Raw genomic sequence first — 12,732 nt, forward strand, 5'->3', positions numbered from 1 at the left:
ATGTGTAATCTGACTATGGGTTCTTAGGCCATGACAAATGTATGAAGACTTGGTGACAGCTTTGTGGGGTTTATTTTAGTCATTGTTATATGTTCAAAGTCATGTTGCCAGTTTTGCTTACCACAGACATTCCCCACTGAGTTCATTGATACTCAAATAAACTTAATTGAAATATTACATCAGTAAAACATTGTCTTCTATCCAGATTATAAACCTATTGTCCTATAAGGATGGAAGAACATGAAATAATAATAATAATAATAATAATAATAAATGCTATGTACAAATTAAAATGATATAATGCTGTCATTTTTTTTGGAATGTGTTAGTTCATTCTTAGGAGTAAAGACTTATTCATAAAACTGTCTCAGATCTACAAGTGAATGTCAGAGAGTTGTCTCAGTGGGAATACTTGGTTGTTTCTAAGCCTGATGATTTGAGCTCAATTTCTGGGTAGCCAATATTACTCCTATAGAATTTTTCTAATATTTCTATACTTGGGCCTTTTTATGTACAAATTCACACACCAGCACATACATAAATCATTTTTAAACCTAAATAAGGGCCAGTTCTTTCACTGGTCAAAAGACTCTTTGGGTTTCATGTTGAAAACTCATATATGGGATGTAAACAGATAGTAAACAGCAATAAGTTGTCCTCTCATGGCACATACATACTCAAACATTTTTCAATGGATGAAATTAAAGCAAAGGAGAAAACCCACTTACTGACAACATCAGAAATGATTTTGCAATTGTAAATAAATGTAGAATTTGAAGACTTATTACTGTTCATTAAAAGAAAAAAAATGTTACCTGTGTACATCTTATTTTATCCATTCATTCCTTGATTCAAGAATAAGTCATTAAAAATATCTTAGCTTTGCTCAGAGATGCATCCCTGTCATCGTAGACCTGGGAGTCCATGGAAACCTAATCTTTCTGAGATTATGGTCAGCTTGGTCCACACAATTAGCTCTCTTTTGTGTTTGTTCGTTCATTTATTTGTTTGTTTTTTAGACAAAATTTCCTTGTGTAGTCTTGGCTGTCCTAGATCTACTTTGTAGACCTGGCTGGCCTCAAATTCAAGTCTCTTCTTCCCTGAGTGCTGGGATTACAGGTGTGTGCCACCATGCCCAGCTCCAAAACTGAGTTCTAAAACAGGCATGGCTATGTAGAAATATCATGTATTTAAATGATCCCCCAAAATGTACTCTGTATCTCAAATTATAGGGTTTTTTTTCCCCTCAGGGATAGTGTCCACAGAGCTGGGTCCTGGTACTGTTCCTGGTCCTGGTCCTGGTCCTGGTCCTCAGAGCCTAGCTCTTGGCCCAGCTGTAGCCCCAAAATTCTGCTGTCAAGCACTGGCCCTGTTGGGCTTTTTTTTCTGGGGCTCAATCTATCCCAGTAGACCCCCTGCGCACCAACTACACACCTGGCAGCATCTTCTATAGATGGATGCACATGCCCAACTCGCAGGAAACTCTCAACAAAAACAGGCTCCATACCCCTTGGCTAAGCCACCCACTGTGGGCCGATGGGGAGGCCCCATCTCTGAATACATCACTTAAGTTGAGTAAGCAACACGTTTTAAATAATAATAATATGAAACCAACAACAATAACACAAGAGTGAAAAACAGCAATTTAAAAATATACAAAATTAAGGGAATCTTTTCTCTAAGGGGAGAAGGCGCTGGATGCAGCTCAGCCGGCAATTGTACGAACTATATGTCTACCTCGGGCAGCGGGGACAGGGGAATGGGTGCCCCCAAGTGCACTACAGTGGAGAGAAACAGTAGCTCATCCGCCAAGTCCACAAGGGCCTGTGTGTCCTCTGATGCTAAAGCCAGAGGTTGCACTGGTCCAGCTTCTGGCAAGACTGGGGATCCTGCAGCCATGGGATCCAGGATCTCAGCATCCTCTTTGGGCTTAGCATCTGCCTCCAAAACCAGGCTCCGTTTCTCCTGTACCACCAAGGTGTCTTGCATGGACAGCTCTGCAGTTGAGGCCCCAAGTAGCCCCGGATCTGGGCAAAGAAAGGGGTGAGCCGTCATCTGGGATAAGGGAGCAGCCTGAAGGCACGCAGAATGGGGTGAGCTAACCCAAGATGGCCTCTCCATGCCAGGGAAGGCACAGTCCCCTCTCCTACCCGCAGGACAGTCGATTTGACAGTCTTCCTCCTCTGCTTCCTTGGCCAGAGCTTCAGGACACTTCCCCTGTGGGACACGGGGTTGGAATCAGCTGCTACCTCACTAGGCGCCTCCCTCGGGTCCTCATCCTCCTCCTAATTCTCCTCCTCCTTCTCAGGCTTAAGCTTATCTAGGGCTTATCCATTGCCCGGAGGATCTCCCCAGATTGGCAGTCCGACTCTGCAGTGGGCACATGGATCCTTGCATAGTCCAGCAGCCGTCTCACGATGGCCAGGTCCGGGGGCCCAGAGAAATCCTGGGGGAATTTCTGCAGCCACTGGGACAAGAACGAGAAGATGGCACTGTGGGTGAGAGCAGGGCAAAGGGACACTGTGTCGGGAGTCTGGCCTCTCTTTGGAACTGCGGGGGGGCATTGGTATCCCCCAGGGCCTTTCCTTTTTTGTCTCTCCCTCTGCTGCTCAAAACCTAGGAGCCCAGTGGGAAACCTCTATCCTCTACCAGCAGGTTAGGTCGTGAGGACAGTCCCTAGGTAGAGAACCCCAAAGGTGAGGCTCTTGGCCAAAATTGGCCCTCCACCCTGGCCTTAAACGCCCCTTCCTGCTCACCTCCCCCTCCACCCCAAGCCTACTCATGTCTTTGTCTGCTTTTCCGCCTGAAGGATCTATACCTGTGACAGTTCATGGGGGTGATACCCCTACTGCCCCATGTCCCCAAGCCACCCAGACATCTAGAAGGAACTATTAGAATCTTCCCAGGGATGGGTGTGGGGGTGCTAGGGGCTCCATCCATAACAAACAGTGCAAATGGGGTCCAGAATCCTTTACACAAACGGGGAAAGGTCGCTCAGGGCATGAGAAATGGTGGTGTGTGAGATTCCCTGGGGAAGGTGAATGGCACCTGTGAGAGCCCCACCCTGCCACAATCACCCATGTTTGGCCATGTCACTTTAAGGGGTCTGGCCTGGGACTCAGGCTGCTGGGACTCACACGTCCGGTTCTGTGAGGGCACAGGGCACTGGCCCTGGGAAACAGCAGGAGAAGATCTGAGAGCTGGCTAGATCCCTGGTGGAACCACTCTCCTGCCTTTTCAGCATCAGGTCCAGAACCAACCAGATGGTGGCAATCTTTGGATAAAGGGCCAGAAGGTGGGCAAATAGGGAATCATCTGCTTCACATAGTCCATGTGATCATTGCTGAGCATGAGGATGCCATGAAGGAAGGCTCACTACCTTTCGCTATGAGGAAGGACCAGGGCAGGAGGGAGGCTTTAAGTGTGCAAACCCCGAGGGGCACCAATTACCAATTTCCCTACACCTAAGCGGGAAGCAGGCATGAAAAGCGTTCCTCAGTGTCCCAACAGGAACACTCTTCCAGGCTGCGATCGCGGTGGATGGGGGGTGGGGTGGACCAGAAAGCTTCCCTGTTGCAGGACGGCCCTGGTTACCTTGGTCTCCCAGTGGGGAACAGGCCAGAAATGTGTCAGGGAGCGCACCACATGTCTCCAGCAGCGGCACAGGCGACCACCGCTGTCTTCTCTGAGACCTGAGCCCGTGGAGGTCTGGAAGCAGAAGAGACTCATCTCTCCAGCTCCTCTGGACCGGCTGGTCTGTCCAGGCTGCTGTTGCTGCTGCTGGCCTCCCGTTACCTGGCAACCAGGGTTCCGAGTTCCATCCAGAACCGGGCTGAGGAAGCATGGTCACTTCCTGGAGTCACCCTGCCAGAGCCTCCAGTTCATGGGTTCTCCCGGGAGGCCACCAGCCCTGCAGGCTCTGCTGATTAAACAAACCATCAACAGTTCCAGAGAGAAATGATGGAGAAGTTGCCTCCCGTCACCACTAGAGGGCATAGAGTCACATGAGAGGGTGCAAGGATGAAAAAAACAGCAGCAGCAGAGAGGGATGGCTACCATCCTTCTTTAATCTTTTTATTATTATTATCATCATCATCATCATCATCATCATCATCATCATCATCATCATCATTCCATTCTTCTTCCCTAGTATACTGAAAACAAATTCACCTTCTTTCATTTCACCTACTGAACTAAAATGTTCTCATCTCTCAGCCTTTGAATATGTATGTTCTTTATCTTTTCTGGGGTGTTAGGTACCTCTTGCTTTCCTTTAGGTTTCATAGTGGAATTTATAGTGATGTATACATTTCTATGCATGGTCTATGGGTTTGTTTATGGTGGATTACCCCACAAGACTGTAAGCTTATAGAGAAAGTGGTGTTTACATCAATCATTTTTGTGTGTTCAGGACTTAGCAGAGTATTGGGTACCTAATTCACAATAACTCTCTGTGAAAGGACAAATAACCTTTTAAAAAGTAAATTCCTTTAACAAAGTCTTCATAATCTGATAGTAAAACAGAATTCTCACCTAAAGGATGGGAGCATGTAGCATTTTATTTGTTAATGCCAGCCATTGTGCCATCTGTAAAAAATTTTTCCTGAAGTCTTTTTATCTTGTTCTGTTACTGCTGTTACTAGGACACCCTACTCTATGCCTGTTGCCTTCTCTGTGTTCTCTTTAATTTATCCCATAACACGTTACTTCCTTTAAGCTTTAGTTAGATTTAGCATCTGGCTTCATTATATCCAAAGATTATCTGTTTCTGCCTGTTTTGTACAGAAGGCAGGAATACAACTAAGAGGTAGAACATTTGCTTCATATATAGGAGCTAAGGAAGGAGGAGGAAGGGGAGAAGAAAAAAAGAACAGGAGAATTGAAACATTGCTTTTCTTTATGCAGATGTATTTCCTTCAATACAGGAGTTAACAGTCTTCTTGTCTCTGCTTTCCAAATAAGGTAGAAATTGCAGATACAGCAACAGTGATACTTATTTGGTGTTAGTTTTTAACCTGGTCCTTCTCCTGACATTTACCTGCTTTATATGTATTTGGTTTTATGTATATGTTCATTTTCTGGGATGAATCAATTTTTTCATTAGGTTTTATGAGAAGTCATATTCTCAGAAAGTGTCCTGAGCTTTGAATCCTACCATACTTATCCCTAGGAGCCCATATCTGCAAAGGTGATTATGTCCTCTCTGTACATCATTTGATGTTATGACTTCAGGATTCATCTTGAACCTTGTTTTCAAGAGAATGTTGTAAACAAGCCTTAAGCTTAGCAGGCATTTTGTGCCTCATGAAAAAAATTTCATCATAAAATGTCCTGTCTGAAAAGAGCATCTGAGATCATTGTACAATGCACTCAGTTATTTTCATTTTAGTCATTAACATTATTAGTACTATTTAATGTTTTTCATTACTTTGTTAGAGACACAAATATGATGACCCTGGTGTAAGGGACTGTGTACACACTGTTAACTAAGAAAATAAAACCACACATTGGAGAAAGTAAAACCTCCAAATATGGATAAGAATTAGGTTTAGATTTAGTGCCCAAAAATAATTCAGTTGAAATGTGGGAACGACATTGAAACACCATTATTCAGCAAACGTTTAGAGTATATATGTAAATATGATGAAAGGAATGTACACATAAACACAATTTAAAAATTCTTGGCACACGGTATATACTCACTCATATAGACATATAATATAGGATAAACCTACTAAAATCTGTACATCCAAAGAAACTAATCAAGAGGGAGGATCCTGACTAAAACACTCAATCCCTATCCTGTAAGGCAAAGAGGATGGACATCAGAAGAAGAAAACAGGAAACAAGTTCGGAACCTGCCACAGAGGCCCTCTAAAAGGCTCTGCCCTGCAGACTATCAAAGCAGATGCTGAGACTTATGGCCAAGTGTTGGGCAGAGTACATGGAATCTTATGAAAGAAGTGGGAAATAGTAAGATCTGGAGAGGACAGAAACTCCACAAGGAGAGCAACAGAATGAGAAAATTTGAACACCAAGGTCTTTCCAGAGACTCATACTCCAACCAAGTACCATGCATGGAGATAACCTAGAACCCCTGCATAGATGTAGCCCATGACAGTTAGTGTCCAAGTGGGTTACATAGTAATGGGAAGAGGGACTGCCTGTAACATAAACTGATTGGCCTGCTCTTTGATCTCAGGCCACAGAGGAAGACAATGCAGCCACTCCTCATGAGACCTAACAGACTAAGATCAGAAGGAAGGAAAGGGAGACCTCCCCTATCAGTGGACTTGGGGAGGATCATTCATGAAGAAAGGGAAAAGTAGGTGGGGTTAGGAGGGGAGGAAGGAGGGGCTTATGGGGGGGATACAAAGTGAATAAAGTGTAATTAATAAAAGTTTAAAAAATTAAAAAAATATTTGACACAAATAATTAAATAAATAATGATAAAAAATTCTTGGGCACACATACAAAAAGTGGGACTTCATTAAGATTTTTTTTTTCTTTTCGTTTTCTTGACAGGAAAAGTTTGAACATGTTTCTCCCCTGTCCTCCTTTTTATTCTCCTCCCTCCCCTTCCCTTCCCTGCCTTCCTTGCTCAGTGTGAATTTACAAACATTGCACTTGAATGGATGCAGTTCTTCAAAGCATTGCCAAAAGGACCCCTGCAGCCTCACTTCTAAACCTTGAACCTCAAATGCATTCTAGCTATTTTTTTTCTTGCATTGGTGATTAATTAAAGCAACTCATTTTCTGGGGGGTAGGGGTAGATACTCAGACATGGTGAATTCCTCATCTACTCCTCCCCATTCCCCATGCTTACGACCTTTAGCACTTTGGGGAGCACATTGACAGAGGTTCCCCACCCATTCAAACCACAATCATACATGTGCTTTCTAAGATTTTCTAATAAAATTCTTTTAGTTGCCAGTATGAGACCTTAACTAAAAAAGAATTGTTTTCATTCTCAGGTGACAATCTCATAAGTACAGCCATGATAATAAGTGACATATCAAGATGCTCAGGTGGGTATTCTGTGTACTGTGCCAGTACACAGGCTCAGACCCAGGAACTCAGTGGAGCCAAGCCTTCCCTATTTGAGTTTGGTTCACTTCCTTGTTGAAGCCACCTATGGCTAAAAAAAAGAAGTTTGTGGGATTGGGAGTGTACCTCACTTGATACGAGGTGGAGCAGAAGGATCAGAAATTCAAGGTCATCTTATAGCTGTTTAGTTTAAGGCTGGGCTGGGCTACAGGGGACCCTAACCAAATAATAATAATAGTAATAACTACAATACCTTTCAACTAAGAGCATTATTTGGTGGTCATTGTTCCAAGCTAGAGCTAACCTCAGGTCACCGAACTTCCTCATAGAGATAGCAAGGAGGCAACAAGGTCAAGCCCAGAAAGACTATCTGCACACAGACCCCTCTCCAACCGAGCCTTCCTCGCCAAATATGTGGAAATATGTGTTTCCACTGATGACCAGAGGTGCCCCAGCTTGTAGTGTTGGGAGCATGGGGAAGGAAAAGTCACAATGGAGCACAGCTGTTTGATCACCAGCCCACTGAGACCATCACAAGCAAACAAAATCACAAAAGTACAACAAAGGAAAAAAAAATGTACTGGGTATAATGCGCTCGAAGAGAATGGAAGAAAAAATACCAAAAACTCAGAACAGTGGCCTGTCTCTCTATGGGCCCTCTATCCTATTCCATTAGTGGTGACCTACCCCCAAATCAGGCTCCATCCAACTACACCCGAGTTTGGAATGATGACCTGCATTCAGCCAGACCAGAGAATGGAGCAGCAACATATTTGTTGATCTCTGTCTACCAGACCAGAGCCCAAAGCACCAGCCAAACTCTGCCAGACCAGAGACCACAGCAGCAGCAAATTTCTGCCAGATCAGAGGCCAGAGCAGGGGACACACTCTGCCAGACCCGAGGCCAGAGTAGTGGATAAGATCTGCCAGACCAGAGACCAGAGACCATTGGCAGAGGTGCCAATCCTGAACTCCACATACTGTATCAATCCCTTGCCACATTCTTGCCACTCTCACTGGAGACTGTGAAGCATGGCTCAAGCCTCCTGAAATGGGAAAAAAATCAGGTCTAGGGGGATAGAAGGATTTTGTCCCATGTCCTCAGTCAGTCCCAGAGACAAAAAATGACAGCGAGAGTCAAAACAGTTAAACAAGACACAGACTAGATCCCATTGCTTGTGCAGCAGAAAAATACACAGAGCCAGACAGCAGATCCCACCACTCCTGCAGTGGAAAAGGAAAGTAGGATATCAGTGAATCTCTGCTGCAGGAGCTACCTGCATTATCCTTGTCCAAAGATCCAGAGATCAAAGAAAACTCGGTGCTCAACTCCCTTTACAGATGTGCCCTTTTGGGGGGGGGATCTGGAAAGTCTTCCAGACCCCCTGTGGCCCACAGCTGTCCAGAGCATCAGCTCTAACCTTTCTGACGACACATATTACACATTTTGCCTTGAGTCCCAAAAAAACAAACTAGAGAAACACCGAGAAAGACACAGACAGATACAGACAGAGTGCTCATTTACTGACTGTTGTTCAGCTCCATGTGCCTGGGTGCTTGGGAGACTTGGGGATCCAATATAAGAACCCATATGTTATGGCCAGATCTTAGGGTGACCAAAGATCATCAGGAGCCAGACCACATATGCAAGAGCAAAGAGTTTTATTTGGGCTTATGCTGGGTCTCTCCATTTTTACAAACACAGTGGATCAGAGAGAGCCCTGAGCAGGTGCATGGCAGGGTTTTGATTGGGGTTTTAGGAAGGACCAGGAAGTTCTGGTTTAATAGTTACAGGATTGGTTGACATTCAGCAAGGGCAAGCTTTTTACAAAGTGATTGGCTAGCTAACATAACTAACATTGAGGGAGCTATCTCTATGCCTCAGGAATGTTGGGTATCTTCTTTGTCACTGAAGGTTCTACTACAAAGTTGGTAGACTGCTCAGCACAAATGCCCCACTTTGAGATAAGATACCTTCCCATTCTTGTTATCCTCAGGCTGTTCCTTGGGTAAGGAATCTTACGACCTTGTATTTGGAATTGGTGACCCATGGTCCAATTCCTGGTGGCTTTATAATAGAGTCACAATTCTGGTGAAATTTAAGTGCCCTTTTTTAGGCCTAGTTCCTGGTGACCTTTGAAGATGTCTCTCCATTCTAAAAGATCCATTTGGATTTTGTGGGGGTTATAAATTATATGTCCTGTGTCAGAGAGCACTCAAATATTAAGCTGTGATATAGAAGAGTAGAACTGATGATGTAAAGGATTTACTATCGCTGAGAAACTAGTGGTACCAGTTAGAATTTAGCTGAGGGAAGACTGCCTGTAAAACACTCCACAGATACGCAGTATGCTAACCAGACCTGTTAGAGATTAGGATCCCGGGATACACATGTTTGCTCACCAGGATTGTGTAGAAATGTGTCAGGGTTATGTCTTTTTAATTTGTAAATTCCCAATGTGTATTTATTAATTCATGAATGCAAATGAAAGCAGACAAGATTGGTGGGTGTACAATTTGGGTCAGGTATCTTGCTCCAGTAAATATTGAATTTCAAATTAAGGGACTGTCCTATGCCCATATGTACAATCCTCATTGACACAGTTCTGTCAGTTCAAATTTGAGACACAGGCTATGGGCTTAAGCTGTGTCTGTCAGGTTACAGGTCTCAGCAGCTAATATTGTACACAGGGATAACATCAAACAGTATCTTATTAATGGCTTTCCCTCTACAAGAGAATGGCCTGTGTTTTTCAAAGTCAGTATGCTATGTGTTTTTTTTTTTTCAACTCTGAGTTTAAGAGCACTGGCTGCTCTTCCAGAGGTCAGGAGTTCAATTCCCACCAACCACATGGTGGCTTACAACATCTATAATGAGATATGGTGCTCTTTTCTGGCATGCAAGTGTAGATGCATGCAGAACACTGTATCCACAATAAATAAATATATGAATAAATAAATAAATAAATAAGTCAGTTGTTGGTATTATTAAATTTTATTTTGTTGATGCATTACTGCTCTAGTCTCTTATTAGATAATATTCTTTGATAATCCAGTCATTAAGAATTTCATTCCTTTTCCCCTAGTGCTTTGATATTTGTTTTTGTTAAAGCAATGTCTCCTGTAGATCAGCCTTTCACATGCTATGTAGTTTACACTTTATTGGAACACTGAATGCTGCCCCTACTGCCTAGTGCCTAGAACATAGTCCTGCAGCTCTTTTTAGGTGGGCCCTGACTAGTGAGTGTGAAGTAAAATAGAACAGTGAATTAATGTCCCCTGAAGACCCTAAATTTTTAGAGGTGGGCAATTACAAATAAAGAGGGACCTGTGTAAGAATTGAGTTCACTAACCTACTTTGAAGCTGGTGTAGTCACAACACAGAAAGGGAGGGGGAGAAGGGAAGATGGTAATGAGTCATGTAATCAATTTTAGATGGTCAATAAAAGTGAAAACTGTACATTTGGGGGGAGTCATACACAAAGGGAATCAAGAATATGGATTAGTTGCTGAGCTTGTTTCTGGGAAGCAAATTTCTATAGTTGCATGAGTTCAAACAAAACAGAAGTTCTGGATAAACTGCTGTGGTAGTGACTAACAGGGATGTTTCCCCTCCCCACATTTGAAAATGCACAACCTGAGAAAAGAAGTTGTGAGTAATACTTGGTGTTCTCTAATACATATTCAAAGTCTCTGAAGAATATTGGACCATAAGGCCATTTTCAACTTTTAAAAATAATTTTAAGGTTATAATGAAATCATTTCAACCTTTTCATTCCTCTCTGCTCTTACGTCTCAAATGCTGGGATGAATCTTTAAGGAGGCTACTTAACAATCAAAGCAGACCTGGCTGTCAGGTTCTCCCAGCATCCCTCAATCTTTTCCTGTTACAAGGTATGGGTGTCATACACAGATCTCTACCTCAGAAGTTGAGCTGCCCTCCTCCCAGCTCTCATTCCTTATGTATTCCAACCATTTTGGTTACCTGGTCTTTTTCATTTATCATTTACCTTCCCACCCTTTTCATCTGGCTCTCTTCTCCTCTCACATGGCTCAAGTTCATGTCAATCCTAGACTGTCCCAGATGTTCCTGTGTCTGACTATGTTCTCTCATATATCTATAATAAACTTTCTATTCCAACATTCCTAGGTACAGCCATATCCTTTTTGTTTTATTTCTCATTTTCATTGAGCTCTCATTACCTACTCCTTTCTTTCAAATTCATGGCCATTTGTTTCTTTAATGGTTGTTACTATTTGGCTTTGACTAAAGTTTGGCTGAAGGACTTCCCAAATATGAGGTAGAGATGACTGCGTTGGACACTGATCATGTAATGGAATGTGCAACATAAATGACCTGTATCTTGGAAGATGAGCAGGTGCCCTGGGAAAGTAGAAGATTGTATTTTGAAACATTTCCAAGATGAGGATGTTGCAGGATATTTGATCCCAGTGTGATCCCATAGATTGTGAACAGTAAAAACCTGTGCTTTGTTTGGTATGGTTGAGCCCTAACACAAACCTTAATTCCAACAACTTTCTGTTTATTCTAAAGAGGTGATTATGGTATGGTTCCATCAGCCCTGGAACATACCTTTAATTCAAAATCTCTCTGTGCACAGGATTTAATAATGTTAACCCTAGATCAAGAGGCAAAGCAAGAAGCCAGCTGACAGGGATTAAAGAGTAAGTGGAACTTTCAGCTGAAATGTATTTAAGAAAGAGTGTAAAAGTGGAAGGAGTTTTAACATAGTAGATTTTGGGCTTTTTGAGCTTTGAGCTAGAAAGCCTTTGGCCTTGGGTTCCTTTGGCCTATCTCCCCTGATCTGTCATCTGAACTGGTGAGCTTTTGGGGCTTTTTACTCTTGGAGTTGAGGTGAGTAGGATGGTCAGATGGGTGCTTTCTCTGCCTCTCTTCACTGGAAGGTTTTAAAATAGAATAATTGGAATTTTCATTCTTTTATAACAACATTAGCATTCTGTGTGCCCATAGGGGTTAGGGCAAAGCTAGAATGCCTCTGCTATCAGCATCATTTGATCTTTGATCCACTGGTAGAGGAGCTACTACTGTCCTAAGACTCAGCTGTATTGTTCAAGCTAATGAGGGATTCTGGGTAGGCCTAGCAGTCAGGAGCAATAGTGGGAGGTAATTTATGGGTTTGTTTTGGGATTTTCCTCTGATGTAGCTCTAAAGAGCTGTGAGTGAGACCAGAGGCCATGTCATGCTGAGTGTGGGGCCATTGTCCCCAGGCCAGGAATAGCAGGCTCCTGAGCTATCACAGCCTGATCTGCTTTGAATGAGATGGACTGTGGTTCAGGCTGTGGTTCTGTTGGTCTCCATGTGGTGATCTTGACAGAGACCCTTGGCCTCTGACCCTTCCTGAGTGTTGATTGTCCAGAGAAGTGAGGACTTTGCCGCCTGGTCAGTAGAAAATTGTGGTGCTTATAATATCACTTTCTAGTGTACACACGCAAGCATAAGTTTTGCAGTGGACAGATTGGAAAACTGAAGGTCTCATTTCTAGAAATGATTAATGTTGTATTCCACATAGAGATTTGCATAACAAATTTTACAACTCGTTTTGAACCTGGAAGAAAAGAGGGGTGGTGGTCATCTTTCAGCAATACTTGATTACATTTTTTTTTAACCTTTCAACTACCACCAGTCACAATGGCATGATTTAG

Source organism: Meriones unguiculatus (genome assembly GCF_030254825.1).
Source record: "Meriones unguiculatus strain TT.TT164.6M chromosome 13 unlocalized genomic scaffold, Bangor_MerUng_6.1 Chr13_unordered_Scaffold_33, whole genome shotgun sequence".
In the NCBI taxonomy this organism is placed as follows: Eukaryota; Metazoa; Chordata; class Mammalia; order Rodentia; family Muridae; genus Meriones; species Meriones unguiculatus.